Source organism: Peromyscus californicus, unplaced genomic scaffold, assembly GCF_007827085.1.
Source record: "Peromyscus californicus insignis strain IS unplaced genomic scaffold, ASM782708v3 Scaffold_2__1_contigs__length_46816999, whole genome shotgun sequence".
NCBI classification, from domain to species: Eukaryota; Metazoa; Chordata; class Mammalia; order Rodentia; family Cricetidae; genus Peromyscus; species Peromyscus californicus.
The window spans coordinates 46,088,010-46,101,455 of NW_026294540.1; the positions used below are offsets into that span (position 1 = coordinate 46,088,010).

The 13,446-nt window shown below is 42.9% G+C and overlaps 1 long non-coding RNA gene across 1 annotated transcript; it reads left to right on the plus strand.

The window, feature by feature from the left end:
* Positions 1-6,633: 6,633 nt before the first annotated feature.
* LOC128120662 (uncharacterized) lies at positions 6,634-12,412 on the plus strand. The gene is made up of 4 exons (XR_008221925.1): positions 6,634-6,733; positions 6,821-6,976; positions 10,855-11,060; positions 11,401-12,412. It is a non-coding gene; the product is annotated as an uncharacterized LOC128120662 (long non-coding RNA).
* The last annotated feature ends 1,034 nt before the right edge of the window (positions 12,413-13,446 follow it).

Here is a 13,446-nt window from a genome sequence, read left to right on the forward strand (position 1 = left end):
TGGTACCAAGAACCTGTCTGTGAATCTCTAACCCCATGACAGACTCCCCAGGTGGCAGGGTTCCAGGAGAATTCCAGATGCTATTTTCATTTCCCCAAAGGAGTTTACAGGCTTGGGTTGCCAGACTCCATGACATCAAGAAGCTATATCCCCTGGCTGTATTTTGAGTACACCCCAGCTGAATGTACCCCTCTTCCCCTACATTCTCAAAGTAGCACATTCCTTCCCCAGAATTCCCTGGTTTTCCCAAGAGACAGTTTGACTATGTGAAACTTCTCTTCCTCTGAGACCTGGAGGAATTGTTCCCACTCTGCCTCATGACCTTGCCATGCTGTCTTTCAGTGGTGCTGGGGCCTATGCTCTCCAGAGCCCCTATGGTTCTGCTGTTTGCCATGGCATTATAACTCTTCTAATACATCTCTTACCTAAAAATAAATATACCTTAGTGTCCCCCTTGAATCCCAAACCCGAGACCTTTTAATGAGAAAGAACAATGTCAAAGGGACCATTCTGCTGAGCTACATGTTTAGATATACCTCATAATATTTCTTTGGGGTGTTTTTGGTTTGGTTTTGGTTCGGTCTGCAGTGGTGCTGCCTGCAGGAACTGAACACAGGGCCTTGCTCACACTAGGCAAGCACTCTCCCACTGCACTACCCCCCCCAGCACGGTAACTGCTAGCCTTTAAGGGTGATTTAACACACCTTAGCATGGTCAGCACCATGTTCTAACAAGCTGAGCTGACTGACAGGATCACACTTTTTCCAAAGTTTCTGAAACAATTTTCTTCAAGTTGTTTTCCTGCCAAGGTGATTGGCAGGCCGGTTGGAGCAATCGTGGATGTAGCAGTTAGTGCTGGTTGTTAACCTAATAAAATCTAGAGTCACCTAGGAGACAGACTTGCCTGTGGGAGAGCATCTTGATTGTGTTCATTGACGTGGGAAGACCCATCCTCACCGTGGGTGGCACCATGGCCTCAGCAGAGTCTGGACTGCACAGAGAAAGGGAGCTGAGCGCTGGCACACTTGCATTTGTGCCACTCTGTGTCCTCACTGGTGTGATGTGACCAGCCGCTTCAGGCTCCTGCTGCTTTGACGTCCCCACCATGAGGGACTGAACCTTGAACTCAGAGCCAGAATAAATCCTTAAATTGATTTTGTCAAGGTATTTTATCACTGTAACAGGAAAAGGAACTGCTTTGTTCTTTACCAAAAGGCTTCATGCTACATAGTTATTTCTTAGTATTTCTGGAGGTTCAAAGAGTCACGTTGTCACCCGGGGCCGAAGGTTAAATTCAGACCCTAGCCTCTTGACCAGGCCTCATAGTTTCAGTTCCTTGATTTTCAAACTGTGGCTTAAGGAAGAGGTCCATCTTCAATGACCGTCAAAGCTTTCCTTTCTTTCTTCTGATACAAGGTGTCATGTCAGAGAATGATCTTGAACTCCTGATCCCTCTGCCTCCACAATCTTGAGAGCTGAAACGACAGGTGTGTGCCACCACCACATCTTTATGCAGTGCTGGGGACAAGTGCTGTACCAGCTGAGCCCCATCCTCAGCCCTTCTCACACTTCTAACATGGCTGTGTCAGCATCCTTGGTGGGACGTCCCCTGTCTGTGAAGCTCTGTTACTTTATTATTATTATTATTATTATTATTATTATTATTATTATTATTATTTCTTCTTTCTGTGCTTCAGACTGAATCTCCTCAATTAACCTACTGTGTTAGTTTCTCAGGTATTTGTCACAATGAAGTGTGACCAAACCTCTGGAACTGTAAGCTAGCACCAATTAAATATTTTCCTTTAAAAGAGATACCATGGTCATGGTGTCTCTTTACAGCAATAGAAACCCTAACTAAGACACAATCCCAGCTGGGCGGTGGTGGTCTGCTCCTCTACCCTTGTGGCCTCCCCCACTCCTCCCAAAAAAGATTTAAAAAGTCCAATTTGTGTTGTTCATATAGCTACTGGAGCATGGTCAAACTCCCAGTGGCCAGCCCCTTAAAGAAAGTGAGTCCTTCTCCACCCCTACCCCCACCAGCAGCCCTCTATTGTGGACAGCTACACTTCAGCTTCCTTATCACTATTTTTAAGAGTTCTCTTCAATGGCTTCCTGTCTAGGTTGCTACTTTTTGGGAGGAGGAGAGGTTGTCACAGAATCCTTCTGTGTCTCTCTTTCTAACTATGTGTCTTCAGTCATTGACACCACTGAAGAAGCTCCCTTGTCCTTTACAGTCAGCAGGAGCATGGACTTCCACATGCTATCTGGTGACAGCATGGACTATGGACATCCACCTGGCCTTTATCATCAGCACATGCCAGGGACCTCAGCATGGTCTCCGGTGACAGTATAGGCCATAGACACCAACAGGGTCCCCAACAGCAGCCCAGCCCGTAGACATCAACACAGGTTCAGGCAGCAGCCCAGACAACAGACATCTGCATGGCTTTTGGTGTTAACATGGGCCACAGACATCAACTCAGTCCCCTGGCTGAAGCAGGACCATGAACTCCAACATGGCCCCTGGTGGCATCACAGACCGTGAACATCCATATAGCCTTCAGTGGTAACACGGTCTGGCCAGGTTTTGATGCCAGCCTGACAATCATTATCAGGGACTCATATCCCTAGTTGTATCTTCTGATTAAGAATATGATTTTAAAAAAGACCGGCAGAGGTCTGATGGCATGAGATAAGATCTGATAAGAGTTTTGGACAGACTAAGATGGCAGAAAGCTGTATTAGTCTCGATCAGTGGTTCTCAATATATGGGTCACAGTCCCCGTAGGGGGTCACATATCAGATGTTCTGCATATCACATGTTTACATGATGATTCAAAACAGTAGCAAAATTATAGTCATGAAGTAGCAACAAAAATAGTTTTATGGGCTCACCATAACAAGAGGAGCTCTATTAAAGGGTTGAATCATTAGGAAGGTTGAGAACCACTGCTCTAGATAAAGAATAACAGAGGCTCGAGAAACAGGGATGAGCTTTATTTAACCTTCTGTATATGTTTTCAAGGTTAAGCCTAAAACAAGTAAAGTTTATTTAAAATCAAATATACTTAATAGATAGCCTTCAAACACTCTTCAGAGATCTGTTGAATACAGCATTTAAAAGTGTTTAGTGAAAAGGGCTTCCTGTGTTAGTATGGACTATTCCTCTACACTGTGTGAATATATGTCACTATGATTGGGTTAATAAAGAAGCTGACTGGCCAATAGCTGGACAGGATAAGGTTAGGCGGGGAAAATCAGACTAAGGACACTGAAAAGAAGGGCAGAGTTGGAGGAGTCACCAGTGAGACATGGAGAGGAAACAGGAGGTGCAAGATGAAAGAGAGGTAATACCACATGGCAGAATGTAGATTAATAGAAATGGGTTAAACTGTAAGAGTTAGCTAGTAACAAGCCTGAGCTATTGCCCAAGCATTTATAATTAATATTGATTATTTGATTATTTGGGTGTTGGTTATTTGGGAATTGGCGGGTGAGAAAGAAAAGCCCACCCACATGTTAGATTTTTTTAAAAAAATGCCAGCTCCTAGTAGCAGCCCTAAGGTCTCCACCAAAGAAGATGACTCCACCTGGATTGTGATAACACTAACCACTGGGAGAGACTGCTCCATTTCACCCACCTCCATGACCCATCCCAGACTGTGGACAATCAGGACACTGAAGAATTGACCACCCCACTTTGCCTCACCAAGGTAGATGGTGTCAGAACCTGGATACATCACTCCTAGGTCAGGCATGTCACAGGGGATGATGGCCTGGCTACAGAAAATGGACCATCACTAAAGTCAGAGAAGATCTGCTAAAGATAAGACTGACATGGGTTGTAGACTAGTAATGTTTTGTCTATGTTCCTGCTCTGTCATGGGATATGTGTCTAGATCCCCCTTTAAGAACAAACGCAAACTTGACATAAATGTCTCACAGCTCCTGGCCACTGCTTCATCAGGTAGACATTTCTTCCTTCACCTCCTGGTTGAAAATGTTTAGTTTGCATGTGATGACAGAGTACATCCCTGCTTAGCTGTTTGGCATACTCATCAAACTCCAAAATTTTATATCTTAATATTCCTAGTTCCCTGCTCATGTATAACAGCCCAGCATGGAGCGAGCCCTGTATTCATGAATCTTTCCAGCTCCCTGGGGCAGAAAGAAATGTGCAGCTCCTCTCCTCATACCCCTCATAGCAAGCTTAGGACTGGGGACAGCTGGAGTCACTCTGCAGGCTACAGGCACAGCAATGGCTGATGTCAGCTACAAAACTTTAGGATGTCTAAGCTGGGTTGTGGTGTCACACGCCTTTAATCCCAGCACTTAGAAGAACAGCCTGATCTACGGAGAAAGTTCCAGAACAGCCAGGACTGCACTGAGAAACCCTGCCTCGGAAAAAAAAAAATTAGAAGAACAGAATCAACTCATTAGCTGAGGTAGTCTTACAGCATAGTAGTGTTTGATCTACTTTACACAGAACAAGGTTACTGTATGACCTTGGGGAAACTTGCTGCTTATATGCAAACCACTCAGGAATAATCAGGAATAATTTGGCGGAAATTCAAAAATGCCTCACAGAAAGGGAAGAGGCCCTACAAGGAAGAACTGAATGGCTCCCATTTTCTGTCTTGGGTTCTTCCTGGCTAGTAACACTACTGTCAGCCTTTGAAGGGCCTTTGACCTCCTGCTCCTACTATTGGCCCCTACATCATTAATGCTTTAACCAGAAATATAAATTCCCACTTAGGAGCTATTAAGCTGATGGTAATTAAGTCCCAATATGAACAGGTACCCACCACAGAGTCAAGGATTTAACTCAGGCTATAACTCAAGGGGGAAATGTAATGGCTAAGGTTATGTTGATAGCTAACTTTATGTTAAAAAGTTTAAAATCTCTGTGCTTAGGAGAACTATAAATTAACTATAAATTACACCTACAAATGTTAAGAGCTGTTAAGGGTTATTTATTTATTTATTTATTTATTTTTACTGCTCTTTCTGCTTCTGTAAACAAGCTTGGTTTTCACAAAGACAGTCTGCTTACTTGAGAACAAATTGTAACTTTGTATTCTTTGCCTTTATAAACTTGTGACTGAGGCAGCCGAGCTGTGTTGGGGAATCCTAAGTCCCGTGTGTATAGACCTGTCACTAATACCTGAATTTATAAGAGGCTTTTAAGCCTCTTCTTTGTTAAAATTTATTAACGGTCAGACTGGTGAATCTCTGAATGACTCCAGCCCCATAACACTGGTATTCCTAATCAAGGGCGTTCTAGGCAGAGTGGTGTCCCCTTGGGGGAGGTATCTAAGTAAAAGAACAAATAGCAAAAGATACAAATTACATCATCAAACTGGGTCCTCGCAAACAAAAATGAAGCCTCCCAGACTGGAGAAGCTGAGACCGGCAACTGGAGTTCCCAATTGAGCTTTACCTCATGGCTGAACTTCTGGCTTCTCTCCCATGACAGGCTCTTTCATACCACAGGATAAGCAGTAATGATCTCTGCTTCCAGCTGTTCTCAAGGACAGTTAAGTTTTTCATTTTTTTTTTTTTTTTTGGTTTTTCGAGACAGGGTTTCTCTGTGTAGCTTTGCGCCTTTCCTGGAACTCACTTGGTAGTCCAGGCTGGCCTCGAACTCACAGAGATCCGCCTGGCTCTGCCTCCCGAGTGCTGGGATTAAAGGCGTGCGCCACCACCGCCCGGCGACAGTTAAGTTTTTACTCAGGCTGTTTTGCTGTTCTTTTCTCTCTTTGTCACAGAGTTAGGGGATGTGCTGATTTGAATAAGTATGGCCCCCATAGACTCAGGTGATTGAATGCTTGGACCATAGGGAGTGGCCCTATTAGGAGGTGTGGCCTTGTTGGAGGAAGTGTGTCACTGTGAAGCAGGTTTTGAGATCTTATATGCTCAAGTTATGCCCAGTGTGGTACACAGTGTCCAGCTGCCTGTGGATTAAGATGTTGCTTTTCTAGCACCATGTGTGCTGCGTGCCATCGTGTTTTCAGCCATGACAATAACCTCTAAACCTCTGACCTGTAAGCTACCCCATTAAATGTTTTCCTATATAAGAGTTGCCATGTTTCACAGTGTCTCTTCACAGCAATAAAAGCCTAAGAGAGGAAGTAAGCTCATCCCCACACAAAGGGCCTTGAAGGACACTTGGCAAAAACTCACTTGAGTCTGAGCTGGGGTTAACCTCACTTGCAGAGCCAACTTCTCGGTGAGCTCAAACAGCACATAAACAATTTAAGGTCTGAATGTAGCATGTATTGTGCAGACCAAGAAGAGAGAGATGAGTGCAGAAGCTCCAACAGCTTGCTCCTCTCCACACTGTTTTCTTTCACGCCACGGGATGGGACCACCCACCCTGCAGGTAGAGCTTCTCTTCTCAGGAAATGCCCTCACAAGCGGCATGGACTGAATGACCATTGCTGTTTGACAAAGTCCCAGCGTTTCAACATTGCAGATCACACTTTTCCAGTTCCTTATAACTTTCATTTTTTGTGGGCCCTGGCCTTCCCATATCGAGTAAACTGTTGTCTGCTTGCTGACCTTGACCGGATGTCCTCCCTATGCTGATTCTCTGCCGATTTCCTTCTTCCTGAATGATCACCGGAGGTTCTTTGTTTGTGTATCCTGCATTTGGTGTAAACAGCTTAGATGCAAGAATGTAGAACATTCGGTAGCAAACTCCTGCCCTCCAGGGTTCCTCCATTGTGCTGTAAGCCTGTATTTAAGGTTTCCTCCCTCTTTCAATAAAGGGCATTCATCATTCACTGTTTCTTGTCTCTATTTTTTAATCCCACAGCCCCTCGCTCGGACATGGTGAACGGGTGGCGGTAGCATGGGCGCTACTGCAACAAATGGAGGTCCCACTGAGATACTACCGAGATCCGAGAAAGAAGGGACAAGCTGATGGACATCCTTGGAAGGCTGGCCAGTAATTTAAAGAAAAAAAGAAAAGGTAAGAGTGAATTGTCATGGGTGCAAATAGGGAACCACCGCAGTTAAGAAAGGGCAGACAGCTAAAGATTTTAAATAAAAAAGGGAAGGAAAGGAAATTTCCCCTTAGAAAAGGGAAGAAAATTTTAATCAAGTAAAAAGGACTTTCCCAGTAAAAAGGGGGAAAATTTTGAAACTAGGCCTAAAGATTTTTAGGGCCCTGTAGAGGAAGGGTGAGGGAAGAGAAGAGCCTCTTCCCAGTGGTATTGGAGGAAGAAGACTCTTTCCAATTGTAGAATTTTCAGGATAGCTGAAACTCTGAGCTCTTTCTGCCTGCCAGTGCAGAGCAGCAGCATTTGAATTACAAAGAATCAGCAGGTAGACCTCATTGCTGCTTGCTGAATAGCAAGCAAGCCCAGAGGTTAGAAATTTTGCTGTCTATTTGCTTAATTTTGGTTTAAATGTTTTTTATTTTTCCCTCAGAGTGGGAATAATTCAATATTTAGGATCCCTTCATGGGAAATGTTTTTCTGTTTTTCCCTTATGGTGGGAATAACTCATTATTAGGTAATCCCTTCATGGGAGTAAGAAGTTTAAATGTGTTCGTGTGCTCAGGGAGTGTGTGAGATAGCCTGGAGCAGTGGGCGAACAGGTATGCGCCAGTGGGAGGCGGAGCTGCGATGGAGCTCAGCCCAGCAGGCACCTTAGCCAAGAGAGCAGAGGCCTGGGGAGGGACAGGTGCTAAAAGTTTAAACGGGCCCAACTTCTGGTGTAAAATGGTTTCGGTCAGGACATGGAACGCTAAGTCAATGCTGTGTGAATAAAGGATGTTCTGTTCTTTTGATTGTCTTAATAAATGTTTGGATTTTCATGGTAGATAGACTAAAGGAACAGGATTCATAATTTTGAACTATATATTAGGGATGCTCTTGTCTGTTGATCATTACTGAAAATTTGGCTCTGCAAATTAAGTTGCTTTCTAGAAATTCTTGGTTTAATTCTATAGAAATATAACACCTGAAATGGATTGGGTTGTTAGCTTATTAAATAATGTTGCTAAGATAAACCCATAAATAATAATCTCTTACTGATAAAGAGGTTACAAAATTATTTTTCCAGTAAATAAAATGCAGGTAAATTGTTTGGTCCACATTGTTAATAATTGACTATTTGTGCTAATGTGTTACTTGGAATCTATAAAAAAGGATCCTCTTTTTAAGATTTTATAAAAATACTCCAGAGTATTGCCTAAAGTTACCTCTTCAAATCCTATAGAGATTGTATTTAATGCTTTTATAATTGACGTATGTAAAAAGGACCATGGAAATAGAAGCTGGTGATAGAATTGCTCAATTATTATTGCTTTTATATTTTAAATGCAAAATGGCACCTATATGTAGAACTGGAGGCTTTGGAAGTACAGGAAAAAAGGTGTTTTGACAAACAGTTATCAATGATAAACAGCCTAAATTAAAAATAAAATTATATGGGATTGAGATTGGAAGATTATTGGATTCTGGTGCTGGATATATCTAAAATTTCACAAGAATCCTGAGATCCCAATTGGCCCCTTAAAGATTCTGCCTCTAACCTACTAGGTATCGGCACAGCTCAGATGCCATTACAGAACAGGCTACTCTTAAATTGGAAGGATGAGGAAGGTCATGCAGGAACTTTTCAACCCTTTGTGCTACCTGACATTCCAGTGAACTTGTGGGGACGGGATGTGTTAGAAGGTATGGGAGCAGTGTTTACTACACAGCCTGCACAACAGATGCTGAAGAGTCAGGGCTACTGCCTGGGCAGAGGCTTAGGAAAAATGTTTCAAGGAGACCCACAACCTGTGGCAGACAAAAGCTGTGTCACTAGATGACCTAGGGATACTAGAGGATTAGGGTCTTTTCCATAGAGTCACTGCACAGCAGCCTTCTATAATATAACCGATAAAAATCACTTGGAAAAGTGATGACCCTGTGTGGGTGGAAAGTAGCCCCTTACTAAAGAAAAATTGGAGGCTGCAAACACTTTAGTTAAGGAACAGTTAGATGCTGGATATATCATTCCTTCCACTTCACCTTGGAACTCACCTATATTTGTTATTAAAAATAAGTCAGGAAAATGGAGGCTATTATAGGCTCTTAGCACTGTAAATAATACCATGCTTCTCATGGGAGCAACACAGCCTGGTTTGCCTGCCCCTGTGGCAATTCCTAAACATTGGCATTTAATTGTGATTGACTTGTATTTTATGGCTGCTAAAGATAAAATACTTGTTTTTGATGCCTTTTCTAAATTACAAGAGGTTCTTAGCCTGGCTAATTTACAGATAGCCCCAGAAAAGGTACAGGTATCTTTTCCCTATCATTATTTAGGTCATGAATATTTTAGTTTTTACTCATTCACCTACTGGAGTGTTTTGGCAAACAGGTCCTATTCTATGGGTACATTCCCCAGCTTCTCCAGCAAAAACCATTACTCCTTATCCACAAGCTGTTGCTCAGATTATATTTAAGGGAATCAAGATCAGTGTTCAAACTTTTGGTAAGGAGCCAGATATTGTGGTGACCCCATACACCCAGTCTCAAATAGCATGGTGCAAGCTAATGATAATGACTGGGCCATATTGACATGCTCCATGCAGGGTCAGTTTGATACTCACTACCCCTCCAATGATGTGTGTCAATTTTTTAAATTGCATCCTGTTATATTTCCCAAGATAGTACAGATGACTCTTATTCCTCAGGCCTGTGTGGTATTTATTGATGGCACTTCACGTGGTTTTGCTGGTGGTTTTGGTGGTTTCTGGTAATATAGTGAAGAGAATGAAAGTCCAGGGCACTTCTGCCCAGATGACAGAGGTACAGGTACTGTTGCTTGCGTTACAGATGTTTTCTGATGAGAGTGTAAATATATATACTGATAGCCAATATGTGGCACATGCCATTATGCCTTTGGAGACAACAGCCTACATACCATCTATTTCTCCCATTCATGAATACTTATTGCAAGTGCAAGGACTCATATGGTCCCGCTCACATAACCTTTATGTGGGCCATATTAGAGCTCATACCCAATTGCCTGGACCTCTAAGCGAAGGTAATCAGAGGGCTGATGCCATTACTCGTATGGCTGTCACATTAGTTTGTTCTGCCTTTGATAAGGCTACTCAGTTGCATCAATGTTATCATCTTAATGCTGGATCTCTTCGTCATCATACAGGCATAACTCGGGAACAAGCCATCCAGAGAGTTAAATCATGTCCTATTTGTGTTGAATTTTTACCTGTTCCTCATTTGGGAGTTAATCCCCAAGGACTTTTACCTAATCATGTGTGGCAGATGGACGTCACACATGTGCCTTCCTTTGGAAAATTACAATATGTCCATGTGTCTATTGATACATATTGTTCTCTAATTTTTGCTTCTGCCCATTCAGGGAAAAAGGTTAAGGATGTAAAGAATCATTGTCTTCATGCTTTTGCCTATATGGGAATACCAAAATGCATAAAGACTGATAATGGTCCAGCCTACAGCAGTACGGGATTTTCTAAATTCTGCCAAGATTTTTCTATTGTTAATAAGACTGATATTCCTTATAATCCTCAAGGACAGGCTATAGTAAAACACAGCCATCACACCTTAAAAACATATTTTGCTAAAATAAAAAGGGGGGAGCTAGGGGCTCATCCCTCCTCTCCACATTCTATTCTTTCCCTTGTTTTATATATTTTAAATTTTTTTATCAGTGGATTCTGCTGGAGTATCCACTGCAGATAAGCACTGGAGGGCTCCTGTTGCAAATCATTCTCTGGTGCGATGGAAGGATCTTTCTACTGGCACTTGGAGGGGACCCGATCCGGTGTTGGTGTGGGCCTGGGGATCTGTTTGTGTCTTTCCACAGGACAATGAGGTGCCTCTTTGGGTTCCTGAGCGATGCATGTGCCCTGTGGCTGCTGCTGAATCCCAACATGGCAGAGAACTATTGGGCCTTCGTGAAAAACTCTCCCCTTTTGATGCCAATGGGGATTGAGAGCCCAATATGGCCAGCCTTGGCAAGCATTAACATAAGCCTAGGAACTGTAGCCATTCAGTTGCATTCTTCAGAAGGTAATGTATGGTAACTTTTTTCAAAACTGTTGAGAACGTGTCACCCAGACACCTTGGAGATTAAGGATAACTCTGAAGGTCACTGACCTTCATTTGTTAACAGTAGCATGCCAGCTAAGCCTTTTTCATTTTTTCTGAAATCCTCTTCAAGCTGGTGTAGTACCTACTTTTCAGGAGTGGCTCTGTGCAACTTTTATTGGCCTCCTGAAATTCATCTAGCCTTTGAAGATACCTTAAAATTTGTGAGCCTGAATGTAGCCATTATGAGACCATTAGTTCTGCTCCTTGTTTGCTGTTTTTGTTTTTGTTTTCTTTATGATTCTTAGTTGTTCTTTTGCAGAGCTGCCAGTTTAAGTCGTGCTGGGATCAAGAAAAATGGGCCTTGGTGGTTCATGTTCCTGGAGCTGTGTCCATGCCAGTGGACCATGGCAGTTAGACACAGATGATGCTCACACGCTCCAGAAGAGAATCTGACATCGCTGTTGCCGTTGTTGCTGTTATAGCAGTGGTGGCCACCACTGCTACTGTTTCTGGGATTGCTATTTCATAATTGGTTACTACAGCTAGCACAGTGGAGACCCTGGCAGCAAAAGTAGCTACCACAGTTAGTTAATCTTTCATTCTATTGGGCATGATAAATTTAATTCAACAGTTATATACATTTCAATTGGCTTTGAAAGATGTAAAATTTATAAAACTCAAGTTCCACTTGCCTGTGGGATACCACCTATTGAGGACTCCAACTTGCAGTAAGGCTCTTTTAGGAAGGGAATGGCTCATTTGCTTTTAGCCTACTGGCTTATGGGTGGGTTAGGACTTCTGTTGGTCTTTTCTGTGTTGCACAGATTGTAAGCCCAGTGCCACTTTGAGATCTTTGGCAGCAGTTAACTCTACAGTTCACATGGTTGAGTCTGTATGATAATGAGTATTCAGAGATGGGTAATACCTGGGGGGCAGTCATCAACCTAAGCCAGAGCGCCTGGTGGCCTGGGCAGGTGTGTCCATGATGGGTAAGGTGACCTGCTGACATCCTAGGCAACCTAAGTCAGAAGCTCATTTTTTAGTAAAAAGGGGGGACCTGTGGGCCATATCGAGTAAACTGTTGTCTGCTTGCCAACCTTGACCAGATGTCCTCCCTATGCTGATTCCCTGCTGATTTCCTTCTTCCTGAATGATCACCAGAGGTTCTTTGTTTGTGTATCCTGCATTTGGTGTAAACAGTTTAGATGCAAGAATGTAGAACATTCGGTAGCAAACTTCTGCCCTCCGGGGTTCCTCCATTGTGCTGTAAGCCTGTATTTAAGGTTTCCTCCCTCTTTCAATAAAGGCATTTGGCATTCTGCTGGGGCGAATGACTTGCTGTTTCTTGTCTCTATTTTTTAATCCACAGCCCCTCACTGGGACATGATGAACAGGTGGCGGTAGCGCAGGTGCTACCACAACAATTTTTAATGATTCTCTCTGTGTGTTATGGGAGTTCCCTTATGCCTTTTCCTTTGGGAAATTTTGTGCAAGCTTTGAAGGATGAAAATATATAAAATGGCAATCTCTTTAAACAAAATAATTATTTGGGAAAAAAAATCCCCACCACCATGGAACCAGGAATCCCATTGTACCTTCCTAATTACACCAAGAACAGGAAAGTTAGAGATTTACTAGACATACCTGATCCCAAGGATGAACCACCTACAATCTAGATCCAGAACCTGAGGCCATTAAGTGCAAGAGTTCAGTTAATAAGTGTAGAGAAATCAGAGTGGTGGTATAATGTGAAAAGAGTAAGGTATCAGGACTTTACCTTGTGAGAGTGTTTGAGAGGAACAGGCCCATAGAATAAGACTAAGACACAAAGGGACACAATTAGGAAACAGCTCAGTGCTTATCCCCTTGAGGAATGAAAATTGCTCTTAAATTTAGTGTAGTGTCTGGTCCCCAAGGAAGTCCTTTTCCCAAGGCCAGGCATTTGGATAAGGGTCTCCATTCCCTCAGGGTCTTGAGGAAAGGTCCTGCTTGCTAAAAGCAGTCATTCTCTTTATCTCTGGCAGGAGGAAATTGTGGCCCTTCTAATTAAAGTAAGAGGGCTCCTAGTAAGAGTTACTGAACCTTTGAGAATAGGCATTTAGATACTTGCTGAACCTATGCTTTTGTCTCAGGAAACAAGTTGTAAAGAAGTTAATGACTGTTTTCTGTCCCTGAATCATTGAGTCAGCTTTCAATCTTGCCTGTGGCTAAACTCCTGAGTACAAAAGGTGTAGTTCTTTCTCAATAAATGGCAAAGGGAGTGTTATCGTGGGGACTCCCCAAAAGACCACCCAGAGTGTAAGTAAACTGCAAAAACTCTGGGTTTGGTGTCCTGGGTTTCAGCACCAAATGTAAGTAAACTGCA